The sequence below is a fragment of the Hemiscyllium ocellatum genome, chromosome 26, assembly GCF_020745735.1.
Source record: "Hemiscyllium ocellatum isolate sHemOce1 chromosome 26, sHemOce1.pat.X.cur, whole genome shotgun sequence".
Classification (NCBI taxonomy): domain Eukaryota; kingdom Metazoa; phylum Chordata; class Chondrichthyes; order Orectolobiformes; family Hemiscylliidae; genus Hemiscyllium; species Hemiscyllium ocellatum.
Window position 1 is genome coordinate 56620871 of NC_083426.1, and position 20510 is coordinate 56641380.

Sequence of the window (20510 nt, forward strand, 5' to 3'; positions counted from 1 at the left end):
TGATGTGGTGTATATAGATTCAGCAAGGCATTCAGTAAGGTTCCCCACAGTAGGCTATTGCACAAAATGCGGAGGAATGGGGCTGTGGGAGATATAGCAGATTGGATCAGTAATTGGCTTGCTGAAAGAAGACAGAAGGTGGTTGTCGATGGGAAATGCTCATCCTGGAGTCCAGTTCCAGTGGTGTACCGCAAGGGTCGGTGTTGGATCCACTGCTGTTCATCATTTTTATAAATGACCTGGATGAGGGCATAGAAGAGTTAGTTATTAAATTTGCAGACAACACTAAGGTCGGTGGAGTTGTAGATAGTGACGAAGGATGTTGTAGGTCACAGAGAGACATAGATAAGCTGCAGAGCTGGGCTGAGAGGTGGAAAATGGAGTTTAATGTGGACAAGTGTGAGGTGATTCACTTTGCTCAGAGTAACCAGAATGCAAATTACTGCGCTAATGTTAAGATTCTTGGTAGTGTAGAAGAGCACAAAGATCTCGGGGTCCAGGTACAGAGATCCTTGAAAGTTGCCACCCAGGTTGAAGGGTTGTTAAGAATGCATACAGTGTGCTAGCTCTTATTAATAGAGGGATCGAGTTCCGGAACCATGAGGTTATGCTACAGCTGTACAAAACTCTAGTGTAATCACACTTGGAGTATTGTGTACAGTTCTGGTCATCACATTATAAGAAAGATGTGGAAGTTTTAGAAAGGGTGCAGAGGAGATTTACTAGGATATTGCCTGGTTTGGAGGGAAGGTCTTATGAGAAAAGGCTGAGGAACTTGAGGCTGTTTTCATAAGAGAGAAGAAGGTTCAGAGGTGACTTAATAGCGACATATAAGATAATCAGAGGGTTAGAGAGGGTGGATAGGGAGAGCCTTTTTCCAAGAATGGTGACGACGAGCACAAGGGGGGATAGCTTTAAATTGCGGGGTGATAGAAAAAGGACAAATGACAGAGGTAGTTTCTTTACTCAGACAGTAGTAAGGGTATGGAATGCTTTGCCTACAACGGTGGTAGATTCGCCAACTTAAATTAAATTACACAAGAAATAGTGTAGGTTAGATGAGCATCAGATTGATATGACAGGTCGGCGTAACATCGAAGCCGAAGGGCCTGTACTGCGCTGAAATGTTCTATGTTCTATGTTCTATGTTCTATGTTAATGGTGGTAAATGCTTGAAGGGCCGAATTCCAGCAGCTGCAAGTATTTTCTATGAATGTTCTGGTATTATCCCTTGTAAAAAGGTATGCAGTTCTGCAACAAAGCTGGTAAATTAATTTGACGTCTCTGTCAAAAAATCATTGAATACCAAACAAACACAGTCCCTGTCTTGCATCTGCAATTACAACTGTCGCCACTCACATACTGCAAATGAGCTTTAAACTGAAGTTTAATCCTTGGGTAAACCTTCTGCCACTACTCAAAATATTTTTGATACTAATTTCTTCAATTCATAAGAGAGCATCTACTGAAATTCCACGGATGAAGGTGAACTGCAATCAATTAATAACTTAAGAAGTCATTAAAAGAAACTTGTTTGGATTCTTTAAAATTCAACAGGATAAATCTTATCCCTTGTACTTTATGATTAGTCTCCAGAATTCAGCCCTTAATCTTTGTGTAAGGATCTGTAGTTAAACTGTATTGTTACTTTCTCCACAGTCATGAAACCGTGTGCTCTTTCAGACGATTTTTGTTTGCACCATTTGTTGCTTTATTTTCCCTGCGAATGGCATGGACTCTTTTAACTGCCTACAAGTATTTGCTCAAGCAATCTATCTCAGTTACTTCATGTTAATTTGTTGTTTGCATTCTAATTTACTTCAACCTAAAAAACAAACCAGAACACTATATGGTATATGGTATCCTTTTCGTTAATGCTGTCCACTAATTGAGGTCATTTATGAGTGTCAACAGATTTCCTATTGTTTTCTCAATACACTTGCTCATGCTTTTCAAAAAGTGTGCTAATTTTCATATCCCAGAGTTGGTACTTCAGGTTGTGACTGTACATGACATTGGTTAGGCCACTTATGGAATATTGTGTGCAGGTTTTGCCACCCAGCTATCAGAAGAATCTTGCTGAATATGAAAGGGATCAGAATGATATACAAGGTATTGCCAGGGCTGGAGGTTTGAGCTGTAGGTAGATGCTGAATACGCTGGGGCTTTTCTTTCCTTGCAGCGTCGGAGGTTGAGGAGTGACCTTATCGAAGTTAGTGAAGCCATGAAGGGCATGGATGGGTTAAATACCCAAATTCTTTTTCCCAGGAGTCCACAACTACAGGGCATAAATTTATGGTGAGAAGGTAAAGGTTTAAAAGGGCTTTAAGGGGCAACAATTTCACACAGAAGGTGGTGCATGAATGGAATTAACTGCCAAATAAAATGTTGGAGGTTGGTACAATTACAAGAGTGAAAAGGTGTCTGGAAAAGGTGTATATGAGGAGGAAGTGTTGAGAGGGATATAGGATAAATGCTGTCAAATGACAGAGTCATGCAGTCTTTGAGATGTACAGCATGGAAACGGACCCTTAGGTCCAACCTGTCCATGGTCGACATGGATGAGTTAGACTAAATTATCTATTTCTGTGCTGTAAGAAACAGAGGCTATATTCTGAACCTCCATAATCTGTCCACGAGCTGAGGTCTTTTTGCTTTGGAACAAGTTTGTCAATCGCTCTACTCTCTCTATTACACTCGTTGGAATCTTCCCAGATACATTGATCGTCCAATAAATTCTCCATCCCTCTGTATTCATTTTCACTCAATAAGTGATAATATTCAGTATTTTCTTAATTAATTTAGCCATAATTCACAATTCATGATGACATGCTGCTTTATTTGGCTTTAAGCAAGGCAAATGAAAATCTAACACTCATTTTAAGACGGGTAGAGTACAGGAACCAAGGTGTCCCATTGAGGTCAGGGCGAATTGAAACATTGTGAATAGTTATGTTAGCTATATCTAAGGAAGAGTGAAAGTGAGGTCTGCAGATGCTGGAGATCAGAATCAAAAGTGTGTTGCTAGAAAAGCACAGCAGGTCAGGCAGCATCCAAGGAGCATGAAAATCGACGTTTCTGGCCAGAGCCCTTCAACAGGAATGAAGGCTGTGTTGGCCTTGACAGGGATGACGTTTAAAGATCAATGTTGGGGATGAATGGTTTGTCAAATGAGGAGTACTGAGTACTGTAGTTTTTTTTATTTGATAGGGTTTGCAAGAATAAATGGAGACCTAATTGAAAGCAGAATAGAGGCAACATAGACAAGATATGTCTACTGTTAGAAAACACTAAGGTTTAAAGGCACAGCATCAGATTGAAGAGACAATATCTTAGATCTTAGATGAGGAGGAATATCATCAACCAGAGAGTGGCAACACTGTGCAATTTATTCCCTCAGAGCGCCATGGAAGTGAAAGCATTGAGTGTCTTCAAGTCAGAGACTAGTCGGTTCTTGATTAGTAAGGGATCAAAGGTTACGGAGATAAGGCAAGACAATGGGTTTGAGAAATATATATCAGTCCTGACAAAATGGCAGAGCAGACTTGTTGTGTGCCAAATGGTCTAATTCTGTTCCTATATATGGTCTTATCAACATTTTGAGTTCATGCTCTACAACAAAAAACCCAAAGCTACTTCATAGTTTCTCCGTGTTTGCATGGAGACAATGTGAAATAACAGAAGAACCATGCAAAAGTAGGGCATTTCAACTTTTTAAGCTTGCATCCTCATTTGCTGCTCTCAGAGCTGACCTCATCAAAGCCTCAACTCAAATTTCTTGAACGTTCTCAAAAACCCTTCAAACCATTCCACACATTATGTTTGTTTTTCCTCATCCTTCCAAAGCAGATATTTGGACTGTTTCCAAGATTGCAGGCAATTATCTTCACATTTTCACACTTCACAAAAACTCTCTCCATAACCTCTCTGGCAGCATTACATTCATTTCAGAATTTATTTTTTAGCGTATCTTTGCATCATTAGAAAATGCAGCAATCTCTGCCCCATCATCCAAGTCAAGCATATAATATGTAAAGAAGAAAGATTGAGGCACCCTGTGGGTCTTCTAACATAAATATGACAACTCTCCTGTTCCATTTTAGTCATTTATTTGCCTGCCCATGTTAGTATACTACTCTGCCACAACTATCATGCAGAGTTCCTTACAGCAGCCTACGCAAAAGACAGTCACCATGATGAGGGGCAAAATCAGGAGTATTAAGAGTGTAGCTAGGTCATTGCTAAAAGCACCAGGACTGAGACCATAACACCAATTCAAGAATAAGAGAGAAATAGATGATAGGGTGAACTAATAGAAAAAGCGAATTAAAAAGAGATAATTTCAGAGGTAGAGGGTAGGATTTAAGTAAGAGAAAAAAATTACAATGATAATCTGGTCACATTAGAAGAAAGAAAGTCTCATTAGAGAATTTCTGGGGGGAAAAAGAGAGCAGAAGAAATAATTCCACATGTTGCCTTCCATCATATGCACCATTCTGATTTCCTTAAAGGCGTGCTTATGTATTTTTATATTTTGAGAAAAAAGACAGATCAGATTCAAAAATATTGAGGTGGTTGATTTCTCAGGGAGTATTTTCCTTCCCCTGTCACAAACCAGTGCCAAGCCTTTTACTGCATGGCTCAAAAATGCCACAGTCACATGCTGTCATCTGTGCACGATTCATACTTTTGTCTCTATTTAGATCTTGAATGGAAAAATACTCAACTAATGAATTGAAATCACTGGGACCTGCTTCTAGGCTGCTCCCAGTTTGTTGGTTGATGAATTACTTGAATCATTGATGCAATCAGGTATTTCACAAAGCCTTTGAGCTGCTCCCTGAATCTAGACTGAGTGGCCCCATAAATAAATGTATTTGTGCAACAACTTAAGTTTCGCAACATAAGCCCAACTTGGTGAAATATGAATTCTGAATTGTTGTAATTTCTGGTATTTGCTTGAGATGTGTTATAGTATAAGAAATGTATGACATACGGTAACCACAAAAGGATAAAGCTGCCAGATATGCTAAAAAGCAAAATCACAGATTTCCTTCTGCTTTCCATTTCTGGGTCATTATGATTGTTCACTTTGCTTCCACCCTTTAGTCCCTTACGGATTTGACTGACCACTAAGATATTTCTGACCGTAACAGCATTGAGCAACAGTATTAAGGAGAATGGAAGCAATGGGGTTAGAATCTTGTCAAACCAATCAAATCCCAGCCATCCAGGTTCAGTATAGTAGCTTGGCTTTATATAACAGAGCCATGGAACATTGTTGACTACCTCGCCAGGTTCAAGTGTGAAGTAAAGGGGAACATTTCTTAAACATAGTAGAATACAAGTTATTGATAGAACCATTAGGGCCACTTTATCAGTGCAGTAATTTCTTCTCAGCTTTTGGCAACAGATGACCACAAATCGATCAAAAGAGAAACAAACGGTGTACCAGACAGAGCAATCAGTGGATGCACTCCTCAGGACATTTACAATACTGCATACAGGTGTAATGTACAGGAAAGATCCTGGGACATAATAATAAATGATGCGCCACAGCATGACCTCAGTGATAATGACCAGTAGGTCTGCAGATGCCATGGCAACAAGATATCTGGTGGTGCAGGGGCAAAGGCCACACTTTCTCCGGGATAGAATGACAATTGCCACTAAATTAACTGTAAAAAAAGACAGAAGAGAAAACAATAGTTTAATTTATAGCCGTTATACTCTGAATACACTGCTAGTGAAAAGACTAGAACTAGATATAAACAGACTTCATTTGGGCTGATTTTTAAAAAACCTTCAATTATAGAGTATTCAGTCCCAAGTGCAATGTGCCAATAAGCCAACAACTTTCAATTTAAAAGGGATGGACAACAACAAGAGTTATTGGTAGAAATTATCCAAAATGCCATATGCACAGGATCAGTCATCATTTAATCAGACCCTTAATGAGGATGCACTCATTTGCACAATAGATATGAACCCTGTAGCAGAACTGTAACTAACTTTGAATAGAATCTATTCCAGGGTCATCTTCATCCCACTAAAAGATGAAACACCATCTAGATCAGATTACATCTGTTGTTCAGAGTGGCTATAATTAATTTATTACAGTTTTGAGAATATTGGGATTGGATCCTACCTTGGATTTGATTTTTCCCTGACACGTTGCTCATTTTAAACAGGAATTCCAGTCACCTGTCCCAAATTCTTTTCAGACTCCATATATTCTACACTGGACGTCATGTGGCCATTCCATACCGTTATGCACTAGATCTGAGAGCAATCCAGGATATCATACTTCTCAGACATCAACAACGCAGTTGATGTTGTAACATCTTACCGAGTTTCAGAATTGGTGCTACTCCTTCATTCCTCATCCTCCAAAAATATGACTGCACAGCAGGATTGGAGAATTTCCCTGAGATTATGGGTTATGCAGTTTCCTCATAGAACACGCCCTGTTTCATGGTTTGAAACCACAGAACAGGATAGGAGTCTTCCTTTCCGTTAATCATTCAGACTGAACATTTCCATTTCGAGTGTCAATCCTGTTCCGTGGTTCAAACTATATTTTAAAATAATAATTTCTGGATTTAAAACCCAACAGCACCTCTGCGATCAGAAATCTCATATTTCTCTCTCTCTATCTCAGTCTAGTCTGGAATATTTATTACCAGGCATTGCACAGAAATGAACCTCACCAACCGAACTTATGCTTATCACGTTTTCATAGTTTAGGTTGTCCTAGCGTGCACATGTTCCACATGCACGAACTGAACTCAAATCTGCCAAAGTCACTAAAACAATATGCAGTGTACATTAAAAACTCTGAAGTGATTTCTCTAATATTTATTCCTCATGTCTGTGACTGTTAAAGGCTTAGTATTTCAACAGAGATTAAAATACCAAAATTACCGTAAATCTGACACAAATTGCGGCATGTTGAAAGCACTCAGCAGTCTTGGCAACATCTGTACTGAGGCAGAGATGGTACCCAGTTTTTTAAAGTCTATATCAGGACTGGAAGATAGGAGTTTAAAATTTTACTAACCACTAAACAGTCAAATATTATGATATAGAATGAAACATGACAAATGTCAATAATCGTTTGGGTACAATGGAGAGAATTTTAATATTCATTAGTCACAAGGATATTGGAGCTCTGAACCATATTGAAGCTAGATAGAAATTGATGAGTTCAATGTCACATCAGAATGACTGGGGGTAGGAAACAAATGGAAAAGCTGGTAATTTGCAGAAACATGCAATTATAAAATATGAGAGCCATAAGAGGATTATGAGTTGATCAATTTCGTTCCACTCCATGATGCTATAACGACATGAACAACCTTTTCAAACCAATATGCCGACAACCCTGAATGTCATGACATTTCCAGTGCAGGTCAAAGTTTTTTTTCATAAAGATTGCGAAGTTTAATTCTTCAAGAATCTTCACCAGCAATGCATTCCAGATCACTGTAACCTTCTCGGTGGAAAAAAAAGGGGTTGTCCTAAAGTCCCCTCTCTACATCCTGACTTCCACCTAAGAATTATGGCCTGTGGCTCCAGACCCTCCAACAGAAGGGAACAGCTGCTATCTATTCACCATGTCCTTTATAATTGTAAACATTTACATCAGGTCCACGGTCAGTGTTCCCTCATGTAAAGAATCCGATTAAAGATGACTCTGCGAACTTCAGGGATCTGACAGCAAGCGGCCATGGATCCCTTTGTTCTTCAATGCTTCCCATTGCCATGCCATTAATTTAGTACTCCCTTGCTGTTTTGCTTGTACCAAAATGTTTCACCTCATATTTATCAAAGTTAAAATCTACCTGCCACTAAACTGCACATCTTATTAATCAGTTTGCATTCTCCTGTAAACTAGCAATTTTCCCCTTACTGTAAACCATTCCATCAATGTTTGTGGCTTCCACAGACGTATTTATCAAAGCCTAACATTATCATCTATAGAATTTATGAATATCGCAAACGAGGAATAGGCAATGTCTGATGTCCCTGCTCTGCCACTGAATACTGGGCTCCAGTTATGCAAACAACATTCTTCTATCATCTTCAGCCTTCTAAATGGGAGTTATTTTTTGTTCTAATCTGCCATGTTACCCTGAGTTCCATGAGCTTTTTCCTTCTATCTCCATTTCTTATGTGTGAACTTCTTAAAAATCGTGGTGAAATCCATATACAGTAAAATACATCAACCAGCTTACGATTATCCATGCATTTGGCCATATCTTCAAAACTTCCGACTCACTTTGTATGCATGAACATTTCATGCTGACTCTCACTGGTCAAGTTTTGCCTCGCTAAATGGAAACGAATGCTCTCTTTCACTACCTTCACTAACAGGTTTTCTGCCACTGTTGGGCTGCTGTAAAATTGCCTGATCGACTCCTAACACCCGACTTGAAAATTGAAACGGCATTTCCTGTCCTCTGGATTCTCCTCTGTTGCCGGAGATCATTTGAAAATTTGGGTCAGGGTTCGGTTGCCTCCCACAGCAGCCTTCCAGATAGCATATCCAGATCTGCGCTTTTACCACATTGAAATCTGCTAAAATCCTCCAAAACCTCATTGTTTTTCCTCAACATGCTCAAAACCTTTTCGATAGATCTTCTCAAATTCTGATCTAGCACCGTCCTTCTTTCGAGTAAAGACATGTGTGAAGTGCTTATTTATCATTCTACCAATGCCCTCCAGCTTCACACACATATTGTCCCTTGTTCCATAATAATCCTTACTCTGTCACTTTTTATTCTGTATTTGGAGATGCCGGTGTTGGACTGGGATGTACAAAGTTAAAAATCACACGCACCAGGTTATAGTCCAATATGTTTAATTGGAAGTACACCAGCTTTAAGAGCGCCGAATCACCTGATGAAGGAGCGGTGCTCCGAAAGCTAGTGCACTTACAATTCAACCTGTTGGACTATATCCTGGTACAGTGTGATTTTTAACTTTATTCCCTACTTGTACAATATCCTGGTTTCCCCCTAACAGCATTACTCATGCTCCACCTTTACTGTGCTAGTTGTTTTATTGAATACCTCCCCGCTACCACCCCCTCCCCACCTACCCCACCACAATCCGAACTTGCTATGGCTCTCTGGGGCGTCTGCTGTTTAACTCCAATTGCACTCCTTAAAGCTCTTTTTCTTTTCCGCCTGTCCTGAATATTCCAAACATACATTGTTCTCTGGGCTTGTTGTTTCATTTCTACATTTAAGAATGTCTCCTCTTGTTCGGATTTGCCCCTGGTTAATTGACTGTTCACAGTCGATATTCTATAGATCTGGCTTTATATTCATAAAATCTGTCTTATCTGAACCAATGTTTTTTGTTTGAAGAGTGTCTTTTCATTTTCCATGATAAACATAATATTTACTGTGTTCTGTTGTTAAAATATTTCTGCATGTCACCTTAAATTTGTGTCTGCCTTCATTCCCCAGAGTTAGGTCTAGCATGCCATCGTCCCTTGCAGGACCATCTGTATTTATATATTTAAAAAAAGCTCACCTGTTGGAATTTCAAGAAAACCACCCATTCTAATCCCTTTTTATGGTAATTGTCTCATTCAATATTATAGTAGTCGAAACATCTCAATATAATTATCCTATCTTTATTTTTACAACTTTTATCAGAAATTGTCAAAGCTCCAGAAAATTAAGTAATCATTTCAAGAATGCATTGAATGCCAAAATTGAATTGATCTGTATATGTTTTGATACTTGTACAAACTTGTACACAGGCGTCACAGCTGTTCTGATTATCAAAATGGCGTAGATTGTAAACATTTGTAATGAGGGACTCCTCCAGCTATAACTTCACGCAAAGTGTTGCCTTTCACTGATGTCCGTTTTAACATTACATGCGTTTCTCCTCAAGACAAGAAACTGATATGGAACATATGATTGACAAATGTACGTTGTCAGGGAATGAGGGATTGAATAAAATCATCAATACAATTCGGTGCAGTTGAGTCAACAATATAATGTCAAATACTGGGGGACTTCACAAAGTTTCTAACTAGATAAATAAGTAACAGTTTCAAGTTCAGAAAAAAACATAGGCAATTTTAATATTCACTTACCAGGAATACCAACAACAACAAGGATCAGATAATATATTTTCACGAAGCTGCCAATTGGATAATGCATTTTCTCCCTGAACTGAAAATTATACAGATTTTCAGTCTGAGAGACAGGCAGTCTGTTTATATTCCATCCGGGGCTCAGCATTTGATGTCATTTCACTTGTATGTTGTGGGATCACCGTGGGGATTTTGAGGTTGCAACGTCTTTCACTGGTTTTAATTAAAATTGGACGCATTGTTGAAGCGGTAACGTTTTGGTTGTGATAGGATATATTTAGAAACATGGTTCACCGTGGAAATTCAGTTTACACTTGTGAATATAACGAAATATGCTACTCCCCTTTATTCCCATACCACTCCCACATACAGAAATTCTCACAAACATAGTCAATGCGATATCTTGATCAAGTTTATCCCAATCCCCCACCCCCAGTGATTTCATTCCTTTGACTCTGAACAGTGTATCCTTAAGCTTCACACAACAGTATCTTTTTCCAAACTGTTCGACTCCACACTCAGAGGAGGCTGTCCTCTTTCCAAATTAGTGAGATGAGAGCAGTACATCACTGAGATTATAGATTCATAGAGTCATAGAGATGTGCAGCATGGAAACCCTTCGGTCCAAATCTTCCATGCCGACCAGATATCCCAACCCAATCTAGTCCCACCTGCCAGCACCCAGCTCATATTCCTCCAAACCCTTCCTATTCATATACCCATCCAAATGCCTCTTAAATGTTGCAATTGTACCAGCCTCCACCATATCCTCTGGCAACTGATTCCATACATATACCAACCTCTGCGTGAAAAAGTTGCCCTTAAGTCTCTTTTATATCTTTCCCCTCTCACCCTAAATCTATGCCCTGTAGTTCTGCACTTCCCGACATTAGGGATATTTATCCTATCCATGCCCTCATAATTTTGTAAATCTTTATAAGGTCACCCCTCAGTCTTCGATGCTCCAGGGAAAACAGCCCCAGCCGGTTCAGCCTCCCCTTGTAGCTCAGATCATCCAACCCTGGCAACATCATTGTAAATCTTTTCTGAACCCTTTCAAGTTTCACAACATCTTTTCGATAGGAAGGAGACCAGAATTGCACACGATATTCCAACAGTGGCCTAACCAGTGTCCTGTACAGCTGCAACATGACCTCTCAACTCCTGTACTCAATACTCTGACCAATACAGGAAAGCATACCAAACGCCTTCTTCACTATCTGATCTCCCTGCGACTCACTTTCAAGGATCTGTGAACCTGCACTCCAAAGTCTCTTTGTTCAGCAACACTTCCTAGGACCTTACCATTGAGCATATAAGTCCTGCTAAAATTTGTTTTCCCAAAATGCACCACCTCACATTTATCTGCAATAAATTCCATATGCCAAACTGGCTCAAACGTAGAAAACAGTGGTGGCGGAGAGTTGTTTTTCAGACCAGTGGCCTGTGACCAGTGGAATGCCATAAGGATCAGTGCTGTGTCCTCTACATTTTCTCATTAGCATAAATGATTTGGATGCGAGCAGAAGAGGTACAATTAGTAAGTTTGCAGATGACACCAAAATTGGAGGTGTACTGGACAGCAAAGAGGGTTACCTCATATTCCAACAGGATCATTCAGGTTGAAGGAAGCTTTTGGGGCCCTCATCCATTTGGATATATATTAATGATGGTGATCTTGATTGCTCAGGAGACTATAAAAATGTTTAAATTGACATGAAACTTGGAGAGATTTTAACTTGTGTGGAAGTCAGCGTAGAATCCCAAAAAGACCTTGAAAGTTGGAAGAGTCGCTGAAAATTGGTGTGTGCAGTTCAACACAGAAAAGCATGAGACAGCGCTTTTTTTCTCGTGAAAGAAAAGATAATATCAAATAGAGAATAACATTGGCAGAGATATGTAGCAAAGAGACATGGGTTCACAGATCATTGAAATTGGCAGCAGAAATGGATAGACAAATAAGTAATGCATACAGTGTCCTTGGTTTATTAATATTGACACAGAATTCCAAGATGCAGTGTCTGACGCTTAACTTGCATAAGACCATGTTAGACCCCAGTTGAAATATTGTGTATATGTCTGGTTGTCACGTTATAGGACGTATGTGCACACATTGTAGAAGGTCAGCAAGTGATTTACAAAAATGATTCAACGGACGATAAACTTCACTTACGAAGGTAGAAGCAGTTGGGAATATTCCATTCGGAAAGAAATACACAGGCAGCATCCGGAGGTGGAGAAGTCGACATTTGGGTTGTAACCATTCTTCAGGACTAGGGGTGGGGTGGGCGTAGCTGCAGGTTGAGAGTTGTGGGGGCAGGGTTGTAGGGTGGGGATAGGTGAAGACAGGTTGAGTATATGACTGGGTTTGGAAATGGGAGGGATGAATCTGGTTGGTGACAGGGAGCAATGGAAGTGCTAAATAGGTGCTGGGAAAGGAGTCAGGGATGGGGAGGGAAGTTATTTGAAATTGGAGAACGCAATGTTGCGACTCGGGCTGTAGGCTACCCTGGCAGAAGGTGAGGTGCTTTCTTCAATTTACGAAGTATTTCATTTCGGCAATGGAGGAAGCCAAGGATGGTTATGTTGGAAAGGGATTGATTGGTGAAATTGATTTTGGCAGTGACTGGGTGGTCCGGTCGGCTCCTGTAGCTCAGGCTGTAATGTTCAGTGAACAATAACCCACGTTTACGTTCACTCTCCCTGATATCCTGCAGACACATTGGAAGCACCTGATGCAGTAAACTAAGTTGGAAGAGAGGTAGATGGAACTCTGTATCATCTGGAAGGACTCTTTGGGGCCCTGGATGAAGGTGAGGGGGTACCTGCAGATCCTGCATTTAGTCCGTTTGCAGGGAAAAGTACCTGGGGGCTCAGGGTGGGTGTGGTTTTATTATCAGATGCATTACTGGAGTGTGTAGTCCGGGTGTAGTCATCTCTACATCAGACAGACTGAACGTAATCTTAGGGAATGGTTCACTGAGCATCGCAGCCGGGTTTGTAGGGACCGGCAGCACATCCCAGTCACCACCCATTTCAATTCCCCCGACCACTCCCTTTCCAACATGACCGTCATTGGCTTCCTCCATTGCCAAAATGAACTACAGCACAAATTGGTGGAAACAAATCTCATCTTCTGCCAGGGTAGCATATAGCCCGAGGTCTCAAAATTGAGTTCTCCAATTTCAAATGACCTGCCTCCCTCTCCTCTGACTCTCATTTCAAGCCCCTCCCCCATCCTTCCACTGTTTCCTGCCACCAATTGGATTCATTCTTCCCTTTGATCCACAATGTCGGGCCTTCTACCTGTCTTCACCTGTCCCCATTTCACCACACTGCTTCTGCTACCCATTTATCTGCAGTTCCACTTACACTCACCCCCAGTCCTGAAGAAGGGTTACAATCCAAATATCTTCTCTACCTCCTGATACTGCCTGGCCTGTTGTATTCTACCAAACTCCTGCCTGTGTGTTTTGGTTTTGAGCATCTGCAGTTTTTTGTGTCTCTAACGCTTCAGGGAGAAGCTGGGTAGGTGGAGATCTGGTGGTGGTTTTCAAAATTCTGGGCAGGGTGAATAGACTAGATAGGATTAATTTGCTTCTTCTCAGTATAGGAATAATAACTAAGGACACAGATTTAAAATGATATGTAAAAGAAGAAAGAGTAATGTGAGTAGAACCATTTTCACTCCTCAACTACTTAGGACTGCTTCGGTGAATTGCAGAAACAGGTTGACATGTTGCAGCCAAGAGGGGTTTGAATGATTGTTGTGATTAAAGTTGAAGTGTATGGATTTGGCGGAAAGCAAGAGATCATTATTCAGTAATAAGTTCAGTCAAAGAACTGCTGCAGATATGATGACATCCTTCTGTGTGTGAGATTTCTGCATGGTGCTGTGTGATGTCTTAAGACTCCTCAAACTCTAATAAGATGCTATCTCTGTAACCTGATCAATCCATTCCGAACCCTGCAACTAACTAAAACTAAAACTCCGTCTTTCTGTAACCTTCTCCATGGGCAGGAAGGATGTTTGGCATAAGGGAGCTTTCCAGGGATCAGAGGGTTTTGAAGAAGTTGGGATGTTTATTGAAACGGGAGGATTTACGGAGACAGGATGCAAAGGGACTATGGAGAATGTTATAGATTTTGGCAGTTTGTTGGCACAGAGGAAGTAATCTGGAATTTGTCTGGTTTGCTTTTGTTTCTATTTTTAAAATTGCTGTTGAGCTGCAAATAGACACGCCCACAATCCAGCCTGCGATATTCCCGTTCTGACTGTGGGACTCCATACTGGAATAGAGACCAGCAGCTGACTCTGCGCAGTCTGGAGAGAGAGTCTGTGACCTTCCTGATTGGACATTGGAGCACAGTTCCAGTGTATGTGAGAGCAGCTGATCATGTTCAGGCAAAACCTGGTGACTGAAATCTTCCTGATCTCATTGTGAGCCTTATATTCAGAACGTGTGCGTGAATCACTAACTGCCCAGTGCACTTGGGCTTCTTATAAATCTATTTACATATTAGAACATAGATCATCGAATAGTGCAGCACAGAAAAGGCCTTTCAGCCCTCAATGTTATGCTGACCTTTTACTCTACTCTAAGATTAAACTAACAGACATAACCTCCGTTGACCTATTATCCATGTGCCTATCCAAGAGGTGCTTAACTATCGCTCATGTATCTGACTCTACCACTACTAGCTGGGCATATCCGCTAAAAATTTTCTATGCCCCCTTCTAGCTCTCCTAAGTCCATTCTTCAGTTTCTTCCTGGCTACCTAGTAATCGTCTACAGCCTTGTCTGATCCTTGCCTCCTCAACCTTAAATAGTATTCCTTCTTCTTCTTGACTAGGTGTTCCACATTCCTTATCACTCATGATTCCTCCACCCTATCATTACTTTTTGCCTCAGTGGGGCAAAGCTGTCCAGCATTATCAGCAAGTAATTCCTGAACAACCTCCACACTTCTGTCATGCATTTCACTGAGAATATCTGTACTCAATTTAGGTGCCCGAGCTCTTGCCTAATAACATTGTAATTCCTCCTTTCCCAATTACGTATGTTTCCATACTGTCTGAAAAACTGCAACTAAGATAAGGCAGTTTTTAAAAATTACTTAGCAGTGTTTTCCCTTTCACAGAAGGAGCGGGAGCAGCGGAGGAAGTGACGAGCGCCAGACGGGCAGCCGGGAAGGAAATCAGTGACCATATATATCAGCAAGGTGGCTAAACCAGAGACTCTACAACTGTAGTGTCACCCACCCGCCCTCCTCCTCTAACCTAGTTAATAAGCTAAGGTTCATTCTAACCTTCCTCTATTGAATCTAAGTTTGTTATTAATTTTATAGCAACTTGAACTAAGCTTTCTACTTTAGTACTGAGTAGGTGTTCAGATAACTCACGTATGGATGCTAGGGCAGTTGCTTGCTCCTCCTGCAGAATGTGGCAGGTGGGAGACATGGCACACATCTCTGCTGGCTACATCTGTGGGAAGTGCACCCAACTCCAGCTCCTTGAAAACCGTGTTAGGAAATTGGAGCTGGAGCTGGATGAACTACGGATCATTTGGGAGGATGAGGGGATAATTGAGAGGAGTTACCGGAAGTTGGTCACTCCTAAGGCTCAGGAAAAGAATAGATGGGTTACAGTTAGGGGGAGGAAATTGGACAGACAGACAACGTAGAGATCCCCTTTGGACATTCCCCTTATGTCGTTTTGGATACTGCTGCGGGGGATGTCCTACCAGAGGAAAGCCATAGCAGTCAGTTCTCCGGCACTGAGTCCGACACTGTGGCAAAGAAGGGAAGGGGGTAGAATGGAAAAGTACTCGTGGTAGGGAACTCGATAGTTAGGGGACTCGACAGGTGGTTTTCTGGTCAGGATCGGGATTCCCTGAGGGAATGTTGCCTCCCTGATGCCAGGGTCCGAGAAGTCTCCGATCGGGTGTATAAGATTCTAAATGGGGAGGGCGAACAGCCAGAAATCGTGTTACATATTGGCACTAATGATACAGCCAGGAAAGGATCGAGGATATTAAAGTGATTTCAGGGAGTTAGGATGGAAGCTGCAAAGCAGGATGAACAGAGAAGTGTTCTCTCGTTTACTACCACTGCCACGAGATAGCGAGGCGAGGAACAGGAAGCGGGTGCAGCTTAACACGAGGCTGCACAGCTGGTGTAGGAGGGAGGGCTTCAGATATGTAGATAATTGGGATGTCTTCTGGGGAACGTGGGGCCTGTACGAGAAGGACGGGTTGCATCTGAACTGGATGGGGACCAATGTCCTGGGTGGAAGGTTTGCTCAAGTAGTTCGAGTGGGTTTAAACTAGTATGGCAGGGGGGTGGAAACCTGAGCTGTATACCGGCGGTGAGAGTTGATGCAGATGAGGTAATAGCAAGAGGTAGACTAGCTAGTGGGAAGGATTTTCCTGGGAAGGAACCAAGGGATCAGTTAAAGTGTGTTGCTTTAACGAAAGAAGTATCAGGAATAAAAGTGATGAACTTAGAGCATGGATCAGTACCTGGTGCTATGATGTTGTGGCCATAACAGAGACATGGGTTTCGCAGGGGCAGGAATGGTTGCTGGATGTTCCAGGGTTGAGAGCATTAAAAAAGAATATGGAGGGGAGAAAAAAGAGGAGGTGATGTAGCACTGCTAATCAGAGAGGGTATCACAGCTACAGAAGCTTCCATTGTCGAGGAAGATCTGCCTACCGAGTCAGTTTGTGTGGAAATTAGGAACAGAAAGGGAGCAGTCTCCTCTTTAGGGGTTTACTACAGGCCCCCCAATAGCAGCAGGGAGATGGGAGAAAGCATAGGTCAGCATACTTTGGAAAAGTGTGGATGTAGTCGGGTTGTTTTAATGGGTGACTTTAACTTTCCCAATAATTGATTGGAACGTCCTTCGAGCAGAAGATTTGAATGGAGCTTTTTTCTGTAAGGTGTGTTCAGGAGGGTTTCCTAACTCAGTACGTTGACAGGCCGACGAGGGGGGAGGCCATCCTCGATTGGTGCTCGGAAACGAGCCTCACATTCTACTCAGCTTTGGAGAAGAAGAGGATTAGGCAAAATGGGAGGATATTTAATTGGGGAAGAGGAAACTATGATGGCAAATAGACATGAGTTAGGAAGCATGGATTGGGAGCAATTGTTCCATGGTAAAGGCACTATAGACATGTGGAGATTGTTTAAGGAACAGTTGTTGCAATGATGAATAAATATGTCCCTCGGGGACAGGCAGGAAGTGGTAAGATAAAGGAACCTTGGATGACGAGAACAGTGGAGCTTCTCATCAAAAGGAAAAAGGTGGCTTAAATAAGTTGGAAGAAACTCAGGTCAAGGTAAGCTCTAGAGGATTAGGCAGGTGAGGAAGGAGCTCAAAAATAGTCTGAGGAGAGCCAGGAAGGGGCACGAGAAAGGCTTGGCAGAACGGATTAGGAAGAACACATTTTACACTTATGTGAGGAATAAAAGAATGGTCAAAGAAAGAGTAGGGCCAATCAGGGACAGCATAGGGAATTTGTGTGTGGAGCCTGAGGAGGTAGGAGAAGCCCTAAATGAGTTTTTTTGCTTCTGTATTTACGAAAGAAACAAACTTTGTAGTGAATGAAGCCTTTGAAGAGCACGTGTGCATGCTGGAATGGATAGAGACAGAGGAAGCTGATGTGATGAAAATTTTGTCAAACATTAAGATTGACAAGTCGCCAGGCCCGGACCAGATTTGTCCTCGGCTGCTTTGGGAAACGACAAATGCAATTGCTTCACCTCTTGCGAAGATCTTTCCATCCTTGCTCTCCATTGGAGTCGTACCTGAAGACTGGAGAGAGGCAAATGTAAGTCCTTTCTTCAAGAGAGGAAATAGGGTAATCCCCAGCATTACAGACCAGTAAGTCTCAAGTCTGTCGTCTGCAAGGTGTTAGAAAGGATTCTGAGGGATCAGATTTATGACTATCTGGAAGAGAGAGCATGGCTTGATTAAATGCAGTCAACACGGCTTTGAGAGGGGCAGGTCATACCTCACAAACCTTATCGAGTTCTTTGAGGATGTGACTAGAAAAGTTGATGAGGGTCGAGCTACGGAAGTGGTGTATGGACTTCAGCAAGGCATTTGTTAAGGTTCCCCATGGTAGGCTCATTCAGAAGGTCAGGAAGAATGGGATACAGGGAAAGTTAGCTGTCTGGATACAGAATTGGCTGGCCAACAAAAGACAACGTGTGGTCGTAGAGGGAAAATATTCTGCCTGGGTTCCACAGGGCTCTGTCCTTGGGCCTCTACTGTTTGTAATTTTCATTAATGACTTGGATGAGGAGATTGAAGGATGGGTTAGCAAGTTTGCAGATAACACAAAGGTTGGAGGTGCTGTTGACAGTACAAAGGGCTGTTGTAGGCTGCAGCGGGACATTGACAGGATGCAGAAATGGGCTCAGAGATGGCAGATGGAGTTCAACTTGGATAAATGCGAGGTGATGCATTTGGAAGATCGAATTTGAAAGCTGAGTACAGGATTAAGGATAGGATTCTTGGTAGTGTGGAGGAACAGAGGCATCTTGGTGTGCAGTACATAGATTCCATAAAATGGCCACCCAAGTGGACAGGGTTGTTTAGAAAGCATATGGTGTTTTGGCTTTCATTAACAGGGGAATTGAGTTTAAGAGTCATGAGATCTTGTTGAGACTCTATAAAACTTTGGTTAGACCACACTTGGAATACTGTGTCCAGTTCTGGTCGCCCTATTATAGGAAAGATGTGGATGCTTTGGAGAGTGTTCAGAGGAGGTTTACCAGGATACTGCCTGGACTGGAGGGCTTATCTTGTGAAGAGAGGTTGACTGAGCTCGGACTTTTTTCATTGGAGAAAAGAAGGTGAAGAGGGGACTTAATTGAGGTATACAGGATAATCAGAGGGATAGATAGAGTCGATAGCCAGAGACTATTTCCCAGGGCAAAAATGACCAACAGGAGGGGTCATAGTTTTAAGCTGGTTCGAGGAAAGTACAGAGGGGATGTCAGAGGCGGGTTCTTTACACAGAGAGTTGTGAGAGCATGGAATGCGTTGCCAGCAGCAGTTGTGGAAGCAAGGTCATTGGGGATATTTAAGAGACTCCTGGACATGCATATGGTCACAGAAATGTGAGGGTGCATACATGAGGATCAGTGGTCGGCACAAAATCGTGGGCTAAAGCGTTTGTTCTGTGTTCTATGTTCTATGTCTGCTCCTATCCCCCTCTCTGATGATAGTAAAGGTCAGGGAGTTGGCATCACTATCACTGAAAAGTTGTCTCAGTGAGAGATTGGACACATGGTCTGTTCCATTGCCAAGTACAGCATTCAAATTAGCTTCCCCTCTGATTGGCCTATGTGTACCTTCCTGGACACTACTGACAAAATTGCTTTAGATTAGACTTACAGTGTGGAAACAGGCCCTTCGGCCCAACAAGTCCACACCGACCCGCCGAAGCGCAACCCACCCATACCCCTACATTTACCCCTTACCTAACACTACGGGCAATTTAACATGGCCAATTCACCTGACCCGCACATCTTTGGTCTGTGGGAGGAAACCGGAGCACCCGGAGGAAACCCACGCAGACACGGGGAGAACATGCAAACTCCACACAGTCAGTCGCCTGAGGCGGGAATTGAACCCAGGTCCCTGGCGCTGTGAGGCAGCAGTGCTAACCACTGTGCCACCATGCTGCCCCAAATTATCAAAGGTATTTGAACGAAGGAGTTTTCAATCAATATTATGGAAGATAAAATCACCCATTACAATAACCTATTCTCTCCCTTTCCCTTCTGTGCCACAAAGCCAGACTCGGAGATAAAGACCTGGCTACAGATGCTTTCCCCTGGTCGGTCAGCCCTGCCAACAGTTTTCAAAACAGTATAGTATTTGTTGATGGTGATGAACACAGGGAGACACTACACAGTCTGCCCTTTCTGAGTTTAGGCGTGATTCTGAACTAAAACTGGTAAAACAGAAATATCTCCTTGCAGGCAACAGCTCTTGGTTAACAATTCTGGACCAATCTTCAACTAAGCATAGCTTCAAATTACCATAAGCTCTTTCTTCCGGAAAGATTACAAAAGACAGGTATTTTGTGAGAATATGATTGGTTCCAGATGATGTAAATTTAACTGGTGTGGTTGACTGGAACCTAAGTAGCAGGATAGTTATGTTCACCTATGTCCGAATGGGTAATATCTATAGGCTTTATCTCTCCTGCTCCTCCCTCACAAACATTTTCATTGGACGTTCGGGATGCTTTCTATCTGCAAGGCTCTTGATAAGGATCATCCAGTTCATTTCTATCTAAGCGTAAAATAATGCTCGTCTTTTTAATTTCCTCTAGCCTCTCCAACACCCCCTATTCTTATGACATCCCCCAGCCCA